A 25,791-nucleotide genomic window follows, 5' to 3' on the forward strand; every position below is an offset into this window, starting at 1 on the left:
ATTATTTTTTCTCTACACTTCCAGGTTCATGGCTAAGACCCTTCTGTAATAAAAGCATATTAACAGGAGAAAACCAAATAGAAATTTAAAAACTGGTATACCTTCTGTATACATGGGAGATACCCAGGAAACCTGAGTAACTCTGCAGAATGACCCAACCTGCCACCTTAAATACTGTTTCCAGCTAAAGACAAAAAAAGGCATTTGGTGAGGAGAGCCTGGTTTTCAGGCAAAGCACAGTAAACAAAGGTATGGTTGTTATGAAGATTTAAGTCCATGTCTTTTCATTGATAGAGTTGCTAGAGGTTTAGTCACCCTCCTTTTCATGGTACAGAAAGGTAGACACCCTTACAAATGGAAATTTCCCTTATAAGTGTAAATTTCTCTTATGAAAGGGTAATTTCTACTCGGTTTTCAGAGTTTTTTTCTGTGTCTGCTGTTTCTTAAAAATAATCAGCCTGAAATAATCCTTATGTCAAAAAGGCATTTTTAGGTGACTTATTCTGCTCCCCTTCAACTATATCCTACAATTATTTTTTCCTAATGTTAAAGATAAAGGGTCTAGATTAGGTGGTTATTAATTACCCAAATTGTACTGTCTAGGATCTTAAAAACTTCTACAGTCACTCCATTTGTCCTCTTAATTATTCATTAAGAGTCAGCTTTGTTGACAGTTTCTCCATGAAATGTCCCCATACTCCCATGCTCCACTTAGCATCCCAGGCTAAGTTCTCCCATCCTATCACATTGCATGTATCATGTTAACACTGCATTTCCATGTTGTATGGCTGTTGTCATTTTCAGTATTTGTGTTGAGGGCTGTTTGCCTACTTAGACTGTGAGTCCTTAGACTGTAACAAATATCTCTTTATCCATCTTTATGTCTCTGATAATGTTTAATAAGTGTCTGAACAGTGTCTCTGTTATAATATGAAAACTAAAAAACCTCCAAAAAACATTAAATGCTCAAGTGTGTGGTGCTAAGTATAAAATAAAGCAAGTTAAGGGACCTTGTAACAGCTTTCAGATGCTAACGTTTGCTTCTAAGTTACTTGAGGGTGAAATTGATCTTCCTGTGGGATGAAAAAGAATTTTATACTTCAGATCAGTAGGCAAACATTTACTGCAGACAACAGTGGCATATATTTACATATAATATTTGCGCATGTGAACCTCAGTATCTAGAAGTGACTTCTTATCAATGCATTGTTTTGGTGGCTGGTGACTATGCAAAACTAAACCAGAGAAGGTGCTCTGTTTTAAATAAATATGTGGAGGGACTTCCAGAATGTGTGAAATAAGCAGATAATTGATAAGTATTTTTTTTAATTGTCACTAAATTTGAAGAAAATATTCATATGTGATTTATGCATAGAAATAGCAAAAAAAAAAAAAAAAAGGCAATTGCTAGGAAAGGTTACTAGGAATAATCGTCTTTTAAACTCAGTAGTATTTCTCTGCCAATTTTGAGAATAACACCTGATTTTCAAGTCAAGTAGGAGCCCTTTAGTTAATGCTTCTGTATTAACTTTTCAATAAATAGTTAGGTTTTATTGTTTGCTTGTTATATTTTGGAATCCAAAGATTCAAGAAGTCAGAAAGCCTTTCTGGGCCCCAGAAGCTGGGCATTTGTTGTATAACAACTTTTCAGGTTTCTCTGCGGGAAGGAGCAAGCCTTCCCCGAAACTGTCTCCACTGGGGGATCTCAGGTGTCAGAAGCATGGCAAGTAGGTTCTTATCTTGGCTGATTGCAGACCTTCCTTACTTCTGACTGTGCCATTAGTAGCACTTATGTCATATGTAATTATTGGTTAAGTGTAATTTAAAATAAAAAAGAATGTGCCATTCTTTTCCTTAAAATCCCCCTGCACTTTTCCATTATGTAAGAATAAAACCCAAATTCTTTACCACAAGGTCCTATATAATCCACCTCCACATGCCCCTCTGGATTCACCATTCACCACCTTTCCCTCATTCCAGACATTCAAAAGACTTTAACCTTCTTGTTATGTCTCCAGCAGAGCAGCTCATCCTGTCTCAGGGACTTCACATGGCTTACTTAGCTAAGGAAATCCTTGCCCCAGGTCTCCGCATGATGGCTCCTTCTCTTCATTCAGGTCTTTGCTCAGAAATCTTCTTCACAGAGTCTTCTCTGGGCACCATTACCCACCACTTTCCCTCACTTTGCTAAGTGACTTTCTAGCATAATGTATGTATTATCTCTTCATGACATTTACAACTGTGACCTTTTATTGCTTATTGTTTGTCACATAATTTGTTTCATCTCCCTCTACTAAGAATGCCAACACCACAAGAGGTTCCTGTCTGTCTTGCTCCCTGCAGCACACATCACTCTTAGAAGAGTGCATGGCACATAGTAGGACCTTGGTAATATTTGCAGAGTATAGTCCCCAGACCTTATACTCTGTGAGGCAGAGACTGCCTGTCTTGTTCACCAGTCCTTATTTATTATTTTATTTATTATTTTGATAGTAGATCTACTTTTCTTGCACAATGCCTGGGATGTAGTTGGAAAGAATACTTTAAAAAAAATAACTAGAGAAATGAATGAATTCCATGGACAGATTTTGACTATAATTAAATATATGTATGAAAATGAGACTTAACTATGTTCTATACATTACACTACTATGTAACAGAAGAAATTTTAATTAATCCTGAGTTTCTATATGTTATTTCAAGGATTAGAAAATTATGGCCCTTGGGCTAAATTCTGCCCAGCACCCTTGTTTGTAAATAAAGTTTTATTGGCATTCAACCACTTGCATTCCTTAATATATTGTCTATTCATTTGTAAATAATGTTTTATTGGAACAGAGCCAAACCATTTGCTTATGTATTACCTATGGCTGTTTTCTTCCTACAAAGGCATAGTTGAGGAGTTACAATAGAGACCAAGTGGCCTGCAGAGCTTAAAATTGGATATCCAGCCTTTTACAGAAGAAGTTTTCTGACCCCTGTTCTACATCACAAAAGGAATATAGCATTAACATTGGGGCCATTGCAAGATAAATTCTGAGGCTTGTTGTGTGGGGAAAAGATGGCCCTCCAGGAAGCCAAGTAATCTCGGGTCCACGCCAGCTGGCAGAGAGCCTGCCTAAGCCATCTCTTGGCTTGGTACTGGGACATGCTGTGAGGTGACATTTTGCAGTACAGGCAGGGAAATTTCATGTCTTTTTTTTTAAAATTCCCTGCCCATCTTCATGTGAACAGAAAAATATTCCAAACCAGATGTATCTTAAAAAAGAAAAAGCACCTGAATAACAACAAAAGTCGGCAGTCTCTGGATAAGCAAGTCTGGGTGCTGGGCTCGTCTGCCTTCCGCGCCTGTCTCGTCGTGCTGGTTGTGGCAGTAGCAGGAATGCTGGCAAAGCATCGCAGGCATTCTGTTTTCATAGAAAGGGAACTTCAGGCTCAGCCTTTTATATGCAGTCTATTTAGAAACCTTTCCTCCTTTTGTAGTTTGTTTTAGATATAAACACTACAAGTGTTCCCACTTGTGTAGGTGGTGAGAGGGGAGGAGCTACAAGTGGGAGGCTCCGCTAGGAAGCACAGAGGTTTGTCAGCCCTTCTGCTGTGATCTGCTAATTAAGGGGCTTTTGTTTTCTTCTGCGTGGCCTTGTCTCTAAACATGAGCAGACTTCTCCAGGGCCTTATCTTCTTTTCTTTTTTTAATACCGCAAGCTGTATCGTGTCATTTGCTTACACGCACAACTCTAATTACATTCTGAGTCATCCTTGCATTTGTTCTGATACAAGATTATCATTTGCTGTGTAGTTGGGAAGCTCCACCTCCCCTTTGGTTCAAGCCCCATGGTCTGAGGGAGGGAGGGCCTCTTAGTGTTTAAATCTCTTTACAAAATGTAAAAAGATGTGCCCCCTCCTTTATCAAAGAGGTTTCTAAAGAATGAAGCACTCCATGCATGGGTTGTCTTTTATTTAAATTTGGAGGCTCTGTACCTGAACACTTTTCTCTAACTCTTACATAGAAACACTAGAAGTAAGAGGTTTTCAGGTTTGTCTGGTCTTTATTGCCTGTCCAAATGATCTGATTTCTTCCTGCAAACAAAAGAAAAGTTAATATTTAACTGAGAAAGTGATGAAAAACATGTAAAGCCAGATACATCCTAACTGGTAGCTAATAATTTCATCTATAATGTGTTTGGGCATGTGCAGATGTTTTCCTTTGGCAGTAAGTATTGGAGAGTAAAATGTGTGTAATGAATGTTACATTTTTATATAAGCTGTGTGACTGTACAGGTCACTTACCGCAGGTCGATATTTGCAAGTATTGAAGCTCAGGTTTAACTATTGGAAGTACATGAAAATGAGCACAAGCATCAAACTGTCTAAAGTAAATCAGTAGCTGAAATATTAATAAAATGCAAATGAAATGTGATTATCCTGAGTTGTAAGTAATGTTTACATGAAAGTCAACAAACTCACTGGCATCAAATAGGTAAACTTACTATACATTTCTGTGGAACAGCTGATGATAATTTTGGAAGGTGGTGTATTTTAAAGTTTTGTTTTATGTGTGGTTTAACTCATTAAAAAGGTGTACACTTTATAGTCTATTTTATGAAAGCTGAATGAGTTGAATTATAAAACTAGACCCTAAAGATTATTGGAGGGTTACCATTACCAGAGAACAAATAAATATTTTAAAATCCCAGATTACATTTAATTTCTAAACCTTTAAAGATAGTTCCAAGATTTTATAAAACATTTCAACACTGTTTTTGTCTTCACTATTAATATACAGTTGGCTAGATTAAAATCCAATGGATATTTATTGCAGCTAAAGATTTGCTGCATGCAGCAGACCTGACATCTATCTTATCTCAATTGACAGACATAAGAGGTAAGGATGTATCCTTATTACTAATATCACCAAGTCTTTTCTTTATTTTCCACTTTTATGCAGTTTTTAAATATCAAGAACAGAGCTGTAATAAACAGTAGTTTTAATATTTATAGTAATAATGAATAATTTATTGAATAAATTGAATATTTAGTAACTTTAAAATGTTAATAATAAAGTGAAGGCTTAATATTTTTTAACAAATGAATTGATGAATTTTAAATATTTTTTAGCAGTGGAAACCTATTTCTAAGCATATTATTAGGTAGAAGCTTAATATGTAATCGAGATGCAAATTGAGGGACTAGAGGAGAACTGGAGTGAGGCCCAGCCACTCTTCAGCCCTTTCCCCAGAGACATCCTTCAAGGGGCCCTATGTGTTCAAAGGAATACAATTTTAAGATGGCTGCAGTGAAACTTGCAAATAATCAAATATTAGGTATGTAAAGTTGCCAATACCAATCTACTGGCAGACAGGAAAAATCATAACATTTGATAGTTTTAATATTATTTAGCAAGCTGATTGTAAGAATGTCCAAATTGTCATATACAAAACACCTTAAGAATATTAATGTGTAAATTACAGAAAAAAATGCAGGTTGCTCTAGACTCAAAAGTGTTGCTGCCCACTTATATTTAACATGACCCAAATATGTTAAGATAATAGACAATTTATGGATAATTAGTGACAAACTGTGTAACGTACCTATTTTCCAAATTATCCAATTTCATAATAGTGTACACTTATCTGTTTTAAATTTAGGAACATAAATTACATTGATTTCTTAATATCTCAAGCTACAATACAGTACAATATTCACTTAGAACAGAATTCATTGTTAAGGATAGTGAAAGGAAATATGAATTTTAAGGAGGCACTTTGATGTTTTCAAAAATTTCAAAGACTGTTGTTAGATTGACTCAGTTAATCTTTGTTTTTTATTTCTAGTATGTGACACTTACCAGAATTGCCATTTTCTTGTCCATATGTGCTGGTTACTTAGTATTTTAAAAGAGACTATCCTGACTGTGAAGGTTAGTTCAGTGAAGACTAGATACAGTCATCCTTGAATCAATCCACTTTCCCAAACACACCTAAGCTGCAACAAAGCACAATGTGCTGATGGAGACAAATTATAAGAAGGCAGTGTCTTCAATTCCATTCATTCTGTGGAGCTTTCTGTCTGTCTTTAGGAGATGAATAATGCACAGCCATTTGATAGACTGATGGAGTGAAGTCTCTAAAGTCAGGCCTTTTATGAAGTTATTGTTAACTTGCTTATTGTATTAGAAATGCAAGTTCTAATATTTTTTCCTGGCTTCTCAGCAGCCTGCTTTTTTTCAAACCAGTTTGCCCAATCTGCACTTTGGAGACTTCTGAGGCTTGAAAACTAGAAAAGAGAGGTGGTGACACAGTCCTCAGAGCTGGAAAGACAAGGAACTCAGAGAAGCTGGTTCCAGGTCCAGATGTTTTAATTCCTCTCCCTCCTCTGGTCTTGTCTTCAGTAAAGTCCTCTGTGCTTCTCCTTATACTGGCCATGGAGCAGAAGTGTTAGAGACAGGAAGGACAAGAGGGAGGGTGAATGAACAGGAGACCAGTGACTGTCCCTTTATTGGTGGCTGGGGGGCACAGTGAGGGGCCATGAGACTATAGCAGTGTCAGAAAGACTGCTTCATGGGAGATGGCAGTGAGTCCTGTCACGGGGTTTCAGGATACAGACACAAGTCATGCTGCTAAGCACCTGCAACTAACAAAGGACAGGAGGCCACTTAGCCAGTTGTCTAATCAAATATGTGCTATGTATAGGGGGTCTGCTAGGTACGGTAGCCCCTGTTGTTGAGAAGCCTAAACCCACTGAAATAGACAGACATGAAAACAGATGCATTGTTTGTGTCCACTAGTTCCTGTATCGAGTATGAGTACAGTACCGCGCAGTGATGAAGTATGTTGTATCTAGAGCCAGACTGCCTGGGTTTGAATCTTGACAGCACCATTTCCTTGCTGTGTGACCTTGGGCAAGTTCTATAACTTCTGTATGCTTCATTTTCATTACTGGTAAACTGAGGTAATAATAGTACCTACAAAATGGTATGATTGTTAGGAGTAAGCATGAGTCACATAAATTACTTTTCATAAGTCCTATTACATAGTAAATGCTAAGTAAATATTAATTATTCCTTGCAGGCAGTTCTGGGTTATAGTAATGGTTAAATGCTGAGCACTTTACCAACTGTCAGGCCCTTTAGAAGAACCCTATATGCATTAATTCATAGAATATTTTCCAGAGACAATGATAGTTTTCCAACATGACAGGTGCGGAAGCTGAGGCACAGAGAGGGGAAGGAAGTTGCCCAGCATTACCCAGTGACTAAGTGGCAGGGCCTGCACGCAACCCCAAGCACTCTGACTCTCTGACTTGTGCTCTTAACCAACTATGAACTTCGCTACAGCAACTTTTGTGATGTCTCCTCTTGTCAGTCTTCAAACCTTGTCTACTTAATTTTTTTTCCCTGTGGTAGTCTTTGTGTCTCAACCCTTAATTCTTTCACACTAAATGAGTTGCCCCTTTCTGAAGTTCTGTTTCAGACCGCCATTTGTCCCCATCCTAGCTCTAAAGCTTCGTGGTTAAATTGACTGTGACATGTAGGCTATGCTGCTGATCGAAGCACAACAGCCCAATTCTCTCCGCCCTCCCACAGGCCTGGTAACAGACCAAGGAATCCCACATCTGCAGTCCTTCCTGCCTGTCTCCTTAGAAGCACCATCTCTTGAAGTTACAGAGCTTAATTGAATCCGACTATTTATTTTAAAATTTTACAACACGAAGAAAGGGTAACTTTACACGGGGTGAAGTTTCCTATTCTAAATATCTTCCATTCAATTTAGCGACCTCCCTCTTTGATTTATCTGTGGGCAATCCTTGTTGGAAAAGCAAAAGGACATCTGGAACTTAAAATAATACTATGCACTTTCTTTTGTGGGTCATTCAGAGAGGTGTAAAAATGAGACAAGCCCTGTTTTCTCAGGCAGTGACCTCTTATCTCACTTCCTGTTTTATCTATCATTGTCCCTATTAATTAAAATATTTCTGGTATTTTGGTTCAAGGCCAAAACACTGCTACCTGTAAGCAGTTGTGATGGCTCTTCCTCTCTTTTCCCTGATCTCAGATTCCTGACCACTCAGAAGCCTGGGCTTTGAGGCCATGGCTGATAAACATCAATTGCATGAGGTGGGAAGGCTCTGGCTTACCCTAACTTCCCTCTGTCCATTCTTCTGCATGGAGTCCAAAAGAGGAGTGATGAAAGAATGGGGAGGGGAGAAACAGAATTCAGGCATGCCTTTTCATCATCCACTTTTGCATAGTGGGACAGATTAAAACACGTATGAAACAAAACAAAACAAACTCGGCTTGCTTGACCCGAGTTCCCAAGAAGCACTAAGGATCAGCAGTGGGGGGCATGTCGACATAGGTTCCACAAAGATACTGGTAGGACATGTGCATGAGAAAATGCACGCTGTGATATGTACGTGAATAAATGCATGCTCTGGTGCTCCAACTATACGGGGGCAACTTTTTGGTCAGTGAAGTGTTCTGAAGCATCCTAGTGCTAATGATGAATAATAACAAGGGGAACTCTTCCCAATCTGCAGGAGAGTTTTAAAGATTAAAACTTTTAATTTTAAGATTTTCTTTCTTCATCCTCTCTGTGTTTTTCATCTTTCATCTATTGTTTCTGATACCTTTATCTCCTCTCAAGTGTTAGCTGACAGAACAGCAAGTACATATTAATATAAGTTGGGAAGTGACCTCCCATATTTAGTTGTACAGTTTGTACTTTATCTGGACAGATGGTTATGGTGCGATTTATCTCATCTGATAGCTTAACTACAATTCTTGCCAGTGAAATTGCTATTGCTTTGTGTATGGAATAAATCAGTTTGTCTGCAAAGAGGGCAGATATTCTGTCCCAAAAGCAAGTATGAAAATGACATTCCACTAAGAAATGTATTTAGTAACAAAAGGGTATTAATAAGTCTACCTTGATTAAGAAATATCAACATCCAAACAGATACGCAAATACATTTTTATATATAGTAGGTCTTATTATATCTATTTTATAGATAAGCAAACTGAGGACCAGTGAAATAAAATAATTTTTAAAATGTTAAATATTTACTTTGAGACAGATACAGAATTTGAGCCCAAGCATTCTGAGTGATTAACTTTAAGGCTCTTCATTATTTATACCCCTTCCACTTTTCCTTCACAAATTAAAATAAATTTTGATTAATGGAGGGTGGGGAAGAGGTTTAAATGAATGATACTTTCCTCTAAGTTTTTGGAGAAAATATCCAGAATAAATAGCCTTCTTTGGAGATCAGAATAATTTGCCATGCAAGTATAAAAATTGCTGTAAGAAAGCTATGTTCTTAGGAAACCTAGTCCCTGGAATCATTCCTGACTGGATAAAGAAATTTATTTCAATTAAAAAACATGTCAGAGGCAAAAAATTAATTGCTGTTTTTACATGTTTCCAAATAAGTGAGTTCCTCACACAAACTGCCTCAGTTGAGGCTACTCTGATATAATAAAGATAATGTTTTAAACTAGTTTATCTGCATTTTTGCTTATAAACAGAACCTCATAGTGCTAGATTGTATTTCTTTCAGTTAAAGACCAAATAGGGGTAAAATATAGTCAATAGAGGAGATGGTTTAATATTTCAACACTAATGAATTAGGGTCCTGTTTGTGGTATTTCTAGGAAAATGACTGTATGCCATATGCAGTCTTAATCCTACTTTATTTTAGTTCTTAAGTATATAAATATAATAATTGATTCCAGGTTTATGCTTAGAAAAAAAGAACAGAAAATTAATAAACACTCGTGAAGGTGAAACTGTCACTGTTTCTTACTGACAGTCAAGATAAACTAATCAACTAAAGAGACTGGTTCAAATAAATGATTAAAGTTGACAATAGAAGTGGAAATCCCACACTCAGCCCTCAATAAAGCTCTTAATTGAGAACTGAATACATATTGGAGCTAAGAAGTCTCCATGGCAGAGAGAAAGGGAAATTATTTTGTGAGCATTATGTTTCATAAGGGACTAAAGCTCATATGCTTTGAGTTCACAAATCGAACTTGTGCAATTTTCAGGGGAAAAGGTCACTATGGAAATTAATTATCCTGACCATAAAGTGTCCCTATATATTATTTTGTTTTTTAAAATGTCTTCTGCTGAATCTAATTCTGAAAGTCATGACCAAAAAAGATATCATAGGTAACAAAAAAATTCAAATAAACTCTATAAGTACATTTAAAAATTTTTTATGTTTCAAATAACTTACCAAATATTTTGAGGATTTCTCTTCTGCTCAAATAAAAAATATCCCCTGTAGAAAATGAAATTAATATATGCTCAGTCTTTCTCTGATTACTGGGCAATAATTGAGAAACCAGTGGCAAAGGGGTGATTTTCTATCAGAAATGTACACAAGTACTACCTGCCCATTCAGTGGACACTCAGAATTTTTGAGGAAGGTATAGTTTGAAACATTTTATATAGTTTTTAAATTTAGAACCAAAAAACTATGCAAAAAATGCAATTTTTAATGTAACAGGTGGAAAGAGTGTAAGTTAAATAGTTAGAAAACAGTACTAGAGGGTAATTGTTGGTCGCATTTTCCAAAGATGATTATAATACTATTGTATGTGTGTATATTTATAGTAGTATGTCATAAGTAGTATTATGTCTTACATGGCATCATCCCATAAAGAATTCCCTTCTCTTTGAAACTGTCTGAGTCATAAAAGGCAATTCAGTTTTCATCTTGTTCATTACAGTATTCTTGCTTGGATCTCTGAGCTGCTATGTTAGAGGTCCAACTATCTTAAGGCCACCATGTTGTGAGGAGCTCAAGCCACATGGAAAAGCTGTATGTAGGTACTCTGGTTAGCAAGTCCCCATTTTTGAGTCATTCCAGCCCAAGCTGTAGCCACATGTGTGAACAAGCCTTCAGATGATTCCAGCCCTGGCTCAGTAGGTTACCTCCAGATGTGGAGTTAAAGTCCCAGACATCATGGAGTAGGAATAACTCATCCCTACTGGACCTTGTCTGAAATCCTTAGGTCTGGGAGCCTAATGAGCATAGCTGAATGCCAAGCCACTAAATTTGTGGGTCATACATTAGAGAAACTTAAACATTTTTGCAGGGCTTACTATAGAATCGATCACTATGGTATCACTGGAGAGTTTGCATTAGACATGTGCACTGACTTCCAGAAGCTGTCCTTCCAGTAAGGCTCATGATATGGATAGAAGATCATTAAGTGTTGGTTTTTAAGCTTCTTTCTGTCCTTATTAGATAAATACTTCACTTTAACATAAATTAAGATTCAATAAATGTAACTTGAAGATTGCATAGATCTTAGTACTCCTTTGAGCAAAATATTTATTAATAAGGATTTTTCTACCTTCCAAATAGTGTTTGTAAAAATCCTCTGAGCCTTCCTAAATTCCAAGTCAACCACGAGTCCAAAATACCAAAATAATACATCATACAGTTTATGTGATTCTAAATGTTTGAAATTTTTCTGATCATTTAAAAATTGTAAAAATCTCAGTGAATTCATATTTTTGGGAATTAAGGCAGGAAGCTATTTTGTAACTCTATACTACTTAACCTGTCATGTTTAGGCTGTAAGTTTAAATCCAGATGTTTCTGAAAGCTGTTTGGAGCTCAGATGACTGGTGGTCTTCCAAATGTTAAATGAGTCAGCAGCAGCTGTTCAATTCGCAGCAGTTTGGAATTTCTGCAATAAAATCCATCCCAGAGTCTTCCTTTCTTAACTGATGAGCAGAGGATCTGGACTTGAATGAAACAGGTACAGGATCATTCTTAAATGTATGAGGGGTTTTGCTTGTTACATTATATATTGGTTCAAACCTAATGGAAAACAGAATAACAGTAAACACAGAGAACATAACTATTTTTTATACTCTTTGAAGTAATCCTACTTCTGGGAGTCATTCTGAGGGAAATAATTGAAAAGAAGGAAAAAGTAATATACATGACCGTGTTCACTGCAGGTATCATAACAGGAACACTGGGAACAATAGATATAATTATTTATTTGGTATGTATTATGAGACCTTGCATACATGATCTCTAATGTTAAAAAAAATCTGAAAGGTGAACAGTGCTATCCATAGCTTTGAATGAGGAAACCACATACACGCTCCCACAAGCAGAAACTGGCAGAACCAGCAGACACACCAATGCAGGATTGGATGATGAAAGGCCATGTCTTCAGCGACACCACGACTGTAGCTGGTAAAAATCATATTTTGACAAGAGAAAATCCCTATGAAATGTTGAATGAACAAGCTTATATACCTGAAAAATTATAGCAATAGAAAATAATAGCTAATACTTTGAGCATTTAATATGTACCAAGCCTAGAACAGACAATGTAAAGGTGTCATTTTATTGTATCCTCTCAATTCTGTACATAGATGCTGTCCTCATTTTAGAAAAGTTGTACATATTACAGCCCTGACTTTGTGTGTGGAGAGTACTGGAGGCTGGATGTGTATTTGTAAGTATACGTGTAAAACCACTGACAGGAGCACACCCAAAACATTCACAAGGCTAAGGGTTCGTTTTAGTGCTGGAATTGAATATTTTTTACATTTTGTCTTTTATGCCTGTTGTTTTTATTGTACAATACAAGTGCGTGCCATTTTTATAATCAAAATAATATCAGCTTTATTTTTTAAAGAAAAATAAGTATATCTAGACTGAGGGCAAACGCCAATAAGCAGGAATGAAATGGCCACGATGGGGACTTGACCATGTTAAAATTTCCATTACTTTTCAAAATAAGTGTCCTCAGGGGAGATAAATGTGAATAGGCCTTTATAAATAGTAATGGAATCAGTAGATAAAGAAACCTCAGAGAAATATTTTGGACCAGAGTTTTTTTCCTTTGGTAACCACATTTTACCACTTACAGTTACCTTTCAACAAGACCAGTTGTGAACCCGTTTTTATCGTGTGGTTGTCAGTTACTTCACATCAATTTTTATTTCTTATTTCCTTTCATTCTACCTTTGTGGATAAGCTGATGTTGAAAGCACTGATTGGTGAATTACAGACAGAAATTAGGTTGCAGTAGTCCACAATCCTCAGATGATTTTATTCTTTTTATTCAAAAAAAGAAATACATTTAAAAAATTTTATTTAAGAATTACAGGAAGGATGTGCCCATGTTGGTTCATCGATTGTACTAAATATGCCACACTGATGAGGCATGTTGAAGGTAAGGGAGTATATATGTGTGGGTGGGGAGGGCTATGTGTGAACTCTGTATTTTGTGCTCAGTTCTGTTGTGAATCTGAAACTGCTCTAAAAGGATAAAGTCTATTTAAAAAATTACAGAAAACTAAGTTATAAAACAAAAGGTGAATGGGTGACCTAGGTTTGCAGAGTATAAAACCAGGATTAAATGCTTTTGGAGCTGATGTAGCAAAGAGAGCAGGAAGGCATGTGAGAGAGATATTAGGGAAGTTATGACCATATACCACAATATATATGAAATAACTTTGCAAGATCTTAATATCTATCCCAGTGTGTTTACATTGGGCAACCAGAACGTTCCAAAAGTCAAAACCTAATCATGCCATTCTCCTGGTTAAATGCACCAGGGGCTCAGTACCCTCAGAATGAAGATCAAACTCCACAGCTTACCAAGCTGGGCTTTGCTCACCTCTCTAGTTTCATCTTTTGCAATTTTCTCCACAGCTCTCTATGTTCTACCCCTACCTAAACTGTTCTTTTACAATATCGTGATTTATTCTTCTTCCTTGATTCCATACATTCTATTCTGCAGCAAATTCCTTGTGTCTCTCCTGAATAAATGGATGGAGAGATGGACGATTCATAAGTAGATGTGCTATAGGTCCTGCTACTCAGTAGGGAATGGAATTTGATAGGAAAAGAGACTAACAAGATGATAGAAAGGTATTGTCAAATTTTGAAGGACATCAAAAATAGTAATAATAAGAAAATGGTTTTGAACTCTGCAGTTGCATTATGAAAGGGTGAATGATCAGAAGCTGGGATGGTAGTGTTGCAGAAAAGCATGTGACAGCTCAGTGTTATAGCTTAGTTGTGACAGCAACCTGGATCCGGGCAAGAGACAAAGCAGCCCTCAGAGAGTTGAAGAACTCAGGTCTATTACATCAGCGGGCCCAGAGGAGTTAACACTCCCAGCGATGGACCCCATCTGTAGGTTTATACAGGCTTTTATAGGCTGCCAGTTTACACTTTGCAACATCATATGCAAATAAGGTATAATAAAACTTGACTAATTAGGAACAAGCTTTGTAGAAATGGACCAATCAGGAGTGAGGGAAATGGACTAATCAGGAGTGATAGAAATAACCAACCAGGAGTGAGCTCCATACAAATAAAGCACTACAAATGGGCCAATCAGGAGTTAGCTCAGGGAATCAATAGAATTTTAGGGGTGAGTTCCACTTTCCTAGAAGTAAGCCCTTTCAGAGGCAAAAAGTTAAGATAAAGCCGCTGGACCGGGGAACCGGATAGTGCTGTCAGGAGAGTAGAGGACCTGCTGGTCTTTTTCATGGAGCTTCCCACCTCAGTAGGGAGAGTGGCCCTCACAGCTCTGACACTTACCTAAAGTAATAGGGTAATAAGGTCAACAGATGAAAGGATGGGGAAAGCAGCTGGAGAATCAGGTAAATATACAATTCTGAGGGGGAAAGTCATAATAGCACTTAGGCAAATAAAATAAAACAGGTCTTCATCAAAGATAACATTGGTATTTTAGAACTGAGGATTTTACAAGGGTGCTATACTCAGATAATAAGTATTATTGAAAAAATATAAACTTATGACTGAAAATGTTTCTGTATTTGTGGTATATGGAGACTTTGAGTAATTTCCAATATTGCATAAAATGAGAATGACTCCATTTCCATCTTTTCAAATAGGAGGAAAGTACAGTCCTAAAGCACTTCAAAATTTCTTAATTCAGATGCAGGTAAAGAACCCTATTCTGTCTTCCATTCATTGGTGTATTCCACACGCTTACAGGTTATATAGTACAGATTGTGTTAGAGAATTCAGTCTAATTACATATTAAGTCCAAGATTAGTAAACCTTACAATGAAGGTTCCAACCATGTAAAAATATACACTGGTAATTTCAGGCAAGATACATACTGCATAAGTCTATTTGTATTACATAAAGGAATGACTTGATTCTTTTAAGTCTGTTTGGCTTTGCAAATTAAGTGAATCCCATTTAAAAAATTAAGTTCCATTTTGAAAATAAAGGCATTAATCATTTCCTTGAGGAATCTGTTAGGTGCCAAGAGCCCTCTCTATTAAGAGAGGTATATTAAATGATATTTGCTGATCTGTATGTCTCATGTGGCATATTTTCTTTCCTTTTAAACAACCTGAGTCTGGCCTTGTGTTTTCAATTGAGTCATTACACATTTGTAAGCATTGCATTTTGTAATAAGAAATGTGAAACACTCGTTAGCATTTATCAAGTAGATCCTGCCTTATGATTTATTTTGTGACTTTGTATAGCACAGGGAGCTTCCTGGTTAGTATTAGGAATATGTGTGTGCTGGTAGTCATGCAAGCCTTAGCAAAATAAGTGGAAATCTGGTTCTGTAAAAACATGAGAAATTTCATGTTTGCTGAGCAAGAATAATGGTCTTGTAACACAGAACATGTGGATATATAAACAAACACATATTTATGCCTAGAAATAAAATATGCTCACTGGGAAATTCACATTCTCTTAAAATACACACTCCTCTTACATTCTCACGACTTTATATTAAGGAGTCTTATGCACGCAAATGAGTACAACGCCTAGAGAACTGGACACCTCAAACCAGGCGATGACCAGCTGTCGTGGTAGTGGTGATAGGGAAGCTATTTAGATTCTTTATGATGGCAAATAAATGGGGCAAAATTAGAAATCTCCAATTAGCCAAGTCTTCCCTTCTTTAAAAAAAAGACAAACAAGAATCATTGGCATGCTTTCTGCCTTCGTTCTATAAGGAAATGTGTTATTTCATAATATTAATGCCCGTGTGTGTGTATGTGTGTGTGTGTGTGTGTGTGTGTGTGTGTGTGTGTACATGTACATGTATATAATTTGGCTTTCAGCATGTGATGGGCTGTAACTGTGAACTGAGAAGGCTACTTTACCTCTCTGAGCTTCAAATATCTGTATGTATGAAATGAGGATAATGCTGCCTTCCTCATAAGGTTGCTGTGGTGACAATGAGACTAGATTTATTAAGCACCTAATAACAAAGTCTGGCACATAGCATTATGTTTAAAAAATTACAACTATTTAAAAATAATTTTAAACATTTGCCTTCCAAACTGTACCCAGCAAACCTAAGTGACATTCTTAGCACTATATAGCTTATTAGTAATCAGATGAAGACTGTTTTAAAATTATTTTAGATCCCAGTGAATATATCTCTTGTGTAGAAGAATTTAAAATAATTTTTATAGATGTTTCTCCCTCAAGTAGGTGAAGCGTAACTCTCCAATCTCAAGTGTTGTCTTTCTAAAGAGTACAGTATTGGAAGGGGGAACAGAAGGGGAATTTACAGCGGAGAAACCCGACAAGCACTACTGCAGCCAGGGATGAAAATCAGCGTCAACAGTGGTAAGTCATGTTGACAGTGTGTCTGCTTATCGGTGTTGTGAAAGTAACACAGAATGGCATTGTTTTCTGCGGTCTCCTCCTCAAAGCCTATAACCCCAGTCTAATCATTATAGAAAGAAACATCAGAAAATCTCATTTTTGGCACTGTGTACAAAATATCTGACAAGCACTCTTCAAAAATGTCAAGGTCATCAAAAAAGGCAGCAGGAGCCTAAGGAGACATGATGAGGAAATGTCATGTGACATTCTGGATGGGATCCTGGGCCAAAAAAAACAAAAACAAAAACAAAAACTTTAGCTAACCCTAAGGAAATCTAAACAAAGTATGGGCTTTAGTTAAAAAAAAAAAAAGAATAAAGAAACAAAAAACCACAAACAAATCCTGGTGAAAATGTGTACTGTCTTGGATTTGATAGACACGCTTGATTATGTTATGCAATGGATTTCTCTAGACTTTAAGGAAGACATATCAGCTAATTCTGTTGTAATGTGAATAATTCTTTCAATGAGAATCTGAGAGCAGTTCTGCTGGGCAGGGCCTCCTCCTTCAGAGAGTTATTTGAAAAGGAAAAGATCTGCAAGAGAATATATCTTAGCATCTCAGATCTGAGGAATTCTTAAAAAGCTTCCTGAAATAAGAGAGATAAGGCTTTTCCTACCTGACATAAAAACCTGGGGCATATCCTAATGTTTATGAGAGAGGTGACAGTTATATGCAAAAGAGATCGTACTTTGGAAAAACGAAGTCCTATATGAACATATAAAAATGGATTTCCCAGGCCACCGAGGATGCATTAAGTGCAATCTGATGTGTTTTATTACCCTTCTACAATATTGCAAGTGAATACAATTAGGAAATTTGCTGATAGCACATACCTACCAAAACATTATAGCTTCTGTGAATGCCATTATTCCAGGCCCTTGAGGCTACAGGATTATAACTTTAGTAAGAAAAATTATTATATAATTTTTTCCCAAAATATATTAATTTCCTTTGTCTATCATTAGAAGGGCTACAAGTTGTAACAGAACAAGAAATCAGAGCTATATCATTTTATTGAAATATTTACTATAAAACAAAATACCCTCTAATTTTCATTATATCAAATCAGATCTGTGAAGTATTCTAGTTTGTGAATATGGGTATGGCTTTGACTTGTCTATTCCGTAACAGTTGTAATGAACATCACGTAGATTGCACGCAGGTCAGTGGTGAAAGATTCCCTGCTCATTTCAGCTTACAGGAAGTGCTTAAAGGCACCACTTAAGCAAGCCAGCAAAATCTGCGTCATGCTATTCTTTTGTATGCCTCATGGAAAGTATTCTTAAGATGTGGTACAGTGTTATCCACATTGCCTGATGTCAGATCTCATTGCATGATGACTCAAGACATACCTGTTGTGTGTTAGAGAGGAACTTGGGAAGTATAATTTGAAAAGCCAGAAATCTAGCTTGGCTTTCCAAAAAAGATTGTAGTGATAAAATCACGTAAATTAGGAATGAAAAAACATTTTAGACTTTGGCCAATTTCAGGCTGATTTGTGGGCTGTTTATTGTCCTTTTTATTTTTCAGAGATGACACAGTTAATGGTAGTGTTCTCCAACAGTGTGAGAATGGTTTTTCCTTAAACTTTTCTGCAAAGATATTCTTTGGATAAAATAAAGTCTGTCCTGGAGCTTTCCTGTGTAAATGATTTATAAAGCATGTGGTTAATCAAAATTTGCTCTCCAAGGTTGCATTCATTAATTTATTCATTCACTGAGTACTTATTGACTGGCACCATGCATGGCAGCATTGCGCTGAAACTCTAGGGATAAAGGTGAGCAAAAACAGACATTATACCTACCCTCATAGGGCAGTCTAGTGAGGAAACGGATATTAAGCAATGGACACACAAATAATTCTAAGGTAACACAATAAAGTAGAGATACAGAAGAGACAAACACAGTAAGAGTACAAAATAAAGGATGGACTTGGTCAGGATTTGAACTGTTCAGCTACTGACAGCTATAGACACACACATTTACAAAAAAAGAAAAAAAAAACAAAGAAAAGAATTAAATGAAAAAAAAGAAAAAAAAAAAGAACGAAATGAATGAGCCCACCTTGTCTATATTTTATGCCCATCTTTTTGTTTTTATCAGGGAAACCCTAGTGTTTTGTGGTTTTTCTTCCCCAAGTAACAAGTATTTGCTCTGGGTTCCTCCAGTTTCTCTATTGTAGCTTCATGAGCGCAACCCAAGGTTATTGTTCTTTTTTTTTTAATCACCTGAATTTGACTGAAAACTGACAAAAAAGGGGTAAGGGGAGGGGAAAGAAACTGGTTAGCTATACAAAACCCATGTGGGGCCAATTCAGTTGAAAGGTTTCCTTCTAATTACCACAGGCCTCATGTAAGATTTGAGGAATTTATATTTCAGGGAGGATACAGGTTCCAGAATTGGTTTAGAATTCTTATTTTCTATTGCCAAAGTGGCTGAGATTCTCTCTTAGTTATGAATGAGCTTGTCGGAGGCTCGTCCGGCTCAGCAGCACCGGCTCCTGCGTGTGTCTAGCGGGGCAGGGAGAGACTGTGAACTAACTATACTCCATAAACCTGTGGGCAAAGACTTTGCTAATATTTTTGCTACTAATATTCATAAAATTGCTTTTACAAATAGAAAACCCAAGTGAAATGTGACATTTACAGAAATAGATTAATGGCTACATCTACACAGATTAACTGGAACAGCTGTTTTGATTAAAGAGACCTGTCAGTTCAGCACAACTGCTTGAATGACTTTTTCAATTTGATTTTATTTTATCTGATCTAAGTACTGTATAATACCAAGGTAAAAAATATACCCCATTTCTCAAAATTAGAAGCATGGACTTTAACGTTGGAGGGAAACCTGAAGGTTACCTAACCCCACCTCCCAATCAGCACAGGAACGTTTTTTTTCTGTAAATTCTATTCCTTTCGGTTCACCTCAGCATGATTACATGCAGCAAAGGAGAACCTGCTGGTAGGCAGGCAGGCAGTTTCATTCTAATGCAGTTATGAATACTAGGACTTATTCTTTTGCATCCAGTTGTAGCTTCTATTCCTTTCCCTTTGGAAAGGATGTCTTTCTCTCTTCTACACAAATGCCTTCAATTACTTAGTATGGAAGTAATCCTAGACAACTTACTTTCCTGAGCATCAGATTCCTCATCTGAAAAAAGGAACCAGTAGTATTATTTCCTAGGGTTTATGCAGGAGTTAAAGCCGACAACTTACTTAAAGTGTCTCCAGCACACAGAAAGCACTGCTTTATCAATGGTGCAGTCAGTATAGTATCGTTACTGTTGTGCTGTTATTTTACCTCCCTAACATGTCTGTTTGCCCAGCTATGCATTCTTTGCCTCTTTATTTGTTCTTAATATACTTCGGTCTATTTTACCTTAAATTGTAGAGCTGAACACAGTACCATCCATGGTCCTAACAATGTAAAACACCATGCGACTGTTTCACTTATTGGTCTGGACATTTTAATTTTCTTTCAACATAAATGTTACCCATTCTTAGTGTCTTTATCACACCATTGGATCATACTATCCCAAATAATTCCCTACGTTATTTTCTTCCTTTCTTTGAAAAGCCTGAAATTTTATTTGTATAAAAAAAGAAGAAAAACTCTCCAAACCTGAGATGGAGGTGGGGGTGTCGCTGGAGGTCAGAAGGACAGGGAGAAAGCTTGGTAGCCTACGTTGGTGAAGACATCCAACCTGCAGCTGTTGCCTGCGGCTGTCAGGATCTTGCACTTGGGCTGATGCTTGCTGGCTGAGGCTGAGTCTTAGCAGCCCTGGGGAGGAGCCAGGCACCTGGGCCTTGATCTCCTCACTTAGCTGCCACTGGCTGAAGCAGTGATTCTGGCTGCTGATAGAATCAGGTCCTGGTAGAAGGTGACGTGCTTCTGTGGTGCCCGCATAGGGAAGATGGTGGTGGGTGTGGAGGATCGGAGGTGCCAGAGGGTGAGCGCTGGGCCACCTACACCGACCATCCAGTATGAGTCAGTTGTCAAACATCCGATCCAGCGCCCACTGTGGGGCCTCGAGCACTCCTCGTGCTTGTAGACCTCCATAGTCTGGACCTCCTTGGCCGGGCGGAGGTCCCAAAGTGGCACAGCCCCATCCTCATCACCTGACAGCACCTCGGGGCTCCGCTCCCGCAATGCCAGGCAGTGGATGTAGTCGGTGTGGCCCAGGAGGGCCCGCCTGAAGGTCCCCATCTCAAGGTCCATCGAATGCAGCTGACAGTCTCCCCCAGCCAGGAAGAGGGATTTCTCCTTGGGGAGGAGAAGCAAAGCACTGACCTCAGGTACTTCCAGGCTGGTCCTGTGTGGGGGCTGATGTAAGGAGCAACAGCTCCTTACAGCCCTTCTTGAGGATCCCTGCCCAAAGCCAGGCCTTTGCCTCCCCATCCCCAGCACCGAGCAGATGTCGATCAGTGCAGACCATGCTGTAGACAGGCCCATCGTGGGCTTGGAAGGTCCCCAAGGGCTTCTTACTTTCCTCTCTGGCCTCGGAGCTCAAAGCAGCAGACAAGCTAAAGACGGCTATCTGCCCATAATTGTTGCCAGCTGCCAGGAACAGGGTGAGACTCTCTGGGAGAAAATGGTCCTGTGCAGCCCGGGCAGAGCCGTAAATGCTTCCGCCTGAGCCGGAGGCCCCGCGTGCGGCACAGCTCGCTCCACCTCCGCCACTAAAAGTCCCAGAGCGCCCCGAGCGCCAGGCAGCCCCACGGGTCCGCCAGCGCCGAAGGGCGTCTCCCCTTAGCGGCGCCCCGCCTCCCAGCACCGCCACCGCGCACCCCGCGCCCCAGGAGCGGAGGAGCCCGCCAAGAGGAACCCAACACTAGGCGGCGCCCACCACGGCAGCGCTGCCCCGGACCCCCACCACCAACCCCACCCCACTGGGCGGAGCCGCCTTCCAGCCGCTTGCCGTCTGTCTTCCGTGCCCGCGCTCCGGGGGGGTTCGTCATGTGAACAATTTTACACCTGTCTTTTCTCATACATCCTTTTGGTTTCATTTTAAGCTAAAAGTAAGACTTTTAATTTATCTACATTAAATTGTATTTTTCTGAGTGGGCTTTTTGTTTTAGCCTATTTAGAACTTTAAGAATCTTTAACCTGTTACCCAACAAATTATATTTTAATCATAACTTTAGGTCATCTGCACATTTGACAAGTCCCTTTTCTAAATCTTTAGTCACACCATGATTGTTGACTAGGACGTAGATGAGAATTAGCATTTCAACATTGTATTTATAATTCATCAGAGGAAATGAAGCCCTAACATACACACCAGTGGTGGGGCTTCAATCCTCCAAGGGATTGAATTTGGGTATGATTCCTCCATTATAACCTTTAACAACCAGTATTCAGGTAAATTCCTAAATCCTTTGATTTGCCTTGATTTTAGAAATTACTCTCTTAAATGTTTTCTCATTCTTACCTACACAAAATGTATGCAACACATCAGGCCTGGCAGGTTTAGGGTTGTAGCTGAGAGGAGCAATACATGACACTAACATTTAGTAACATCAAACCCTACATTTAGAAGGAAAACCAAAGAGATTATTATTTTCAGGCATAGAATCCAGCTTGTCAGTCTCCATGGAGCTGGTTGACAGACTCCTAGAAGCATATCACTTTAAAAAAGGAATTAATAAACTTTAAAAAAGGAATTAACATTCTCTAGTGACAGTGGACACTTTTGAGATTCAAAGGGTGGTCTGTTAATAATTTCACCAAGTCATTAGGCACAAACAAGACTATAAGGGAAATCCTCATTTTCCTGACTCATATTTTATGCTCAGTGAAATGGATATTTAAGTAACTGAATTGCACTTTATAATTGAGGGGAGATTTAGAAGTCACTTTGTTCACCTTTTCTCTGCATACAAAAAACATCTGACTCAGTCCAACCTCTCACAGTCCATGTTACAACACCCCTGAATTAATGATTTTTCAGTCTGCTCGAATGAATGCTTTCAGTGCTAAGCATGGTGGCACTACCTGGAGGGGTAGTGAAAAGGCTCCCAGAGGGTTTAGCAGCTTTATGTATTACAGTTCTCCTAGATAGAAGTCCTTCCTGGAACTTGTTCTTGGTAATTCACCTCCTAGCAATTTGTAAGTTAAATTGGTGTCCACTTGGTTGTGTCCCAGCTATTTGAAGACAGTTATCTCATGGGCAGAGTTAGATGAGTGATATGATGGCATGAATACCACAATGTACCTTTCCCCAAAATTGTGTTTAAAATGCTACCAGTTTGAGAGGCATTTGTGTTTAGGATCATGTCCCCCTAGAGGTGTAATATGGTTATCTGAATTGTTTTTCCTGGCATATGACTGCTACTGGCAAACTCAGTGGATGCTATATTGCATTTATTTGGAAATGGAGATGCATAGTGAGTGGACAAAGAGTGTAGACACCTCAGTCAATGTGTATTGAAGTGAAGTGTTTAGTCACTTGCTTATCTTTTGGTGAAATTCTCTTATACTCTTAAAATATTTCATGTTGAAATATTTAACCGTGCCGCACTTCCTTCAACAACTTGTCTTAATTCTTTAATATGAGATCAAATATTAACTTTTCTGGGAAACTTGCTTGAACTCTACAGTGTTTTGCGTCCTCTTTTATTTACTGTTCTAGCTCCCCATGCACTGTGTCGTCGCCTTCTTCTTCTTTTTTGTTTCTTTTATTGGGGGTAATTAAGTTCATTTATTTATTTACTAATGGATGTACTGAGGATTGAACACAGGACCTTGTGTACGCTAAGCAGTCACTCTACCACCGAGCCATACCCTCCCCACTGCGTCTTCTCATCCTCATTATCACACTTATCACACTTTTCACACTGTGTTTGTTTTCCTATCTGACTCTCCTGATAATACTAGCATTTACTGAGTGCTTACTATGTTCCAAGTTCTGCCCACAAGATTTAACTGATTAACTCAGTTGATCCTCAGAACAAACTTATAAGAGTACAACTATTATCATTCCCGTTTCAAAGGAGAGGAAACTAGAGCACTACTAGTTAAGGAAATTGTCCCAAAATCATAAAGTCCTAGAGTGTCTGATCTAAGATGTTGGGTTCCTAACTATTACCCTATGCTGCTTCTCTGGAGCTGCTCTTAGAAGGCAGGAGCAGCCTTTGCTCTTTGTATTATCAATATCTAGTACCCTGCCTAGAACGTGGTAGGGACTTGATAAATATTGTTGAATAAATGAATGGATGCATGTTTTCTACTTATTTTAAGTATTTTGAGTGATAGAAAACAAAAATCATCAAGATTTTAAGAGTGTAAAGGACTTTAAAAATTATTCAAGCTCTTGTTTTGTATCTGGAAAGATTATGATGCATAGAGCTAAGTTCTATGCATAAGATCACTTTCATAGTTTAGCTAACATATTTTTATCTTTCTACCACATGCCAGAAACTCTCTCTAATGCCTTACATGTACTATCCTGTCTGATCCTCATCTGAGTGGATATTCTTATTATCTCCATTTTAGAGATGAGGAAACTGAGGCATAAAGAGATTATCCAGTGTCTCATAGTTGTTAACTGGCAGAGCAAGGAAAAGAATCCAGGCTGGCTGGCTTCAGGATTCATGCTCTTACCCATCACACTGAATTTGCTCTCACATATCTAATCATTGGCAGACCTAGCCCCAAGTGAATGCTAATTCCCAGAGTTTTTCCATGCCTTATCCACATATTTCAAGAAATACACTTACTTTAACTTAATGTCAATATTTACATTGTCTAAATTTTATAATGCACTTAATATGTTTTATTATATTTGCACTTTTAAGTCTCTTGGTCTTTAGAACATATTTTACAGATCTACAAATGTGATTGAGAGAAGTGCTTATATAGTTTTTAAAGCAATCCTTTAATTTATCCTAGAGAACTTTCAATTTTTTAAAAAGGTCATCTATGAGTACCCTAAAATTGTCAGCAGCTGTACATAGAAGTTGAAATATATGTATGTGTATATCTGCATGCGTGCGTGTGTGTGTGTGTGTGTGTGTGTACACAGATAGGTATTTGAATTTTAAAATGCAGGGGAGATTGGGACCCATCTTAGGAGACTTCTAAATATAGCTTAATTTTAATGTTTATTTTTCAGCACTCAGAATATGACTTTCTTCTTCTATATTGGAGTTTTATTTTGGGAGGAGGATTAATTGGTTAGTTGGTTGTGTTATGCTTGCAGTTAGTTTACAGATTATAAAAAATAAAATTTCTTTAAAAGTTTTTTTCATTTTACTGGGGTTGTATTAAACGTATAATTGAACTGCAGCAATAAATCATTGTTGTATGTCCTGGCTTGTGATTCATAAGTCTTGTAACTACTACATGAAACTGCAAACCCAAGAGTCACATTTTATTCCTTTATCTGTGGAACCTTAGGTGTGATAGTCTGATGACACCTGTGAGTTGGGCCATGTGAGTCAGCAGCTTCAGCTAGAAAGATCTTATGCATTTAACCCCTCGATTTCTAAAGTCCCCTTTTCTATCTGCTCTCAAGACTCCATCTGTGAATATATATTTTTATACTGACACTATGACCCAGTATGTTTTTGTGTGGCTGAACCAAATTATGTAGTGAAAGTGGGCTCTTCCAAAGGAGGCTTAAGTCGTGTTCACATTACATAGAGTTAATCTGTGCTGTTTGAGAGATGGTAATTGAGAAGTCGTAATAGAATCAATTTCAGTTTTGACTTTCAGTTTTTGACCTTTCTTTCCTCACATTGTTATTGCCAAGGTCATTGTCATTGTCATTACACTCTAAAAGCATGTACTTATTTTTCAATTAAACAATAAAGTGCTGATAGTTTATTTAACCCCCAAGAAACTGGAATTAAATACAATCTGCACTATGTCCTCTTGAAGGTTTGCAGTTCAAAGCAAATTTCTCATATGGTCATTACACAGTTAATGAATAAATCTTTGACCACATTAGCGTTCTCAACAAGCAATTTGTTTATTAAACTGGCACTTCTTATACTTGTTTGCTATGTTCTTCAATAGAAAAATGAATATTAATACATCTATTGGATTATTTTGAAAATAGGATGGTATCTAGAACAAAAAGCACCATATATCACCAATGTACATTTATGTATGTATGTATTCATG

The 25,791-nt window shown here is 37.8% G+C and overlaps 1 pseudogene; it reads right to left on the bottom strand.

The window, feature by feature from the left end:
• Positions 1-20,316: 20,316 nt before the first annotated feature.
• Positions 20,317-21,623, bottom strand: LOC141573426 (THO complex subunit 6 pseudogene; annotated as a pseudogene).
• Positions 21,624-25,791: the final 4,168 nt, after the last annotated feature.

Source organism: Camelus bactrianus, chromosome 15, assembly GCF_048773025.1.
Source record: "Camelus bactrianus isolate YW-2024 breed Bactrian camel chromosome 15, ASM4877302v1, whole genome shotgun sequence".
NCBI classification, from domain to species: Eukaryota; Metazoa; Chordata; class Mammalia; order Artiodactyla; family Camelidae; genus Camelus; species Camelus bactrianus.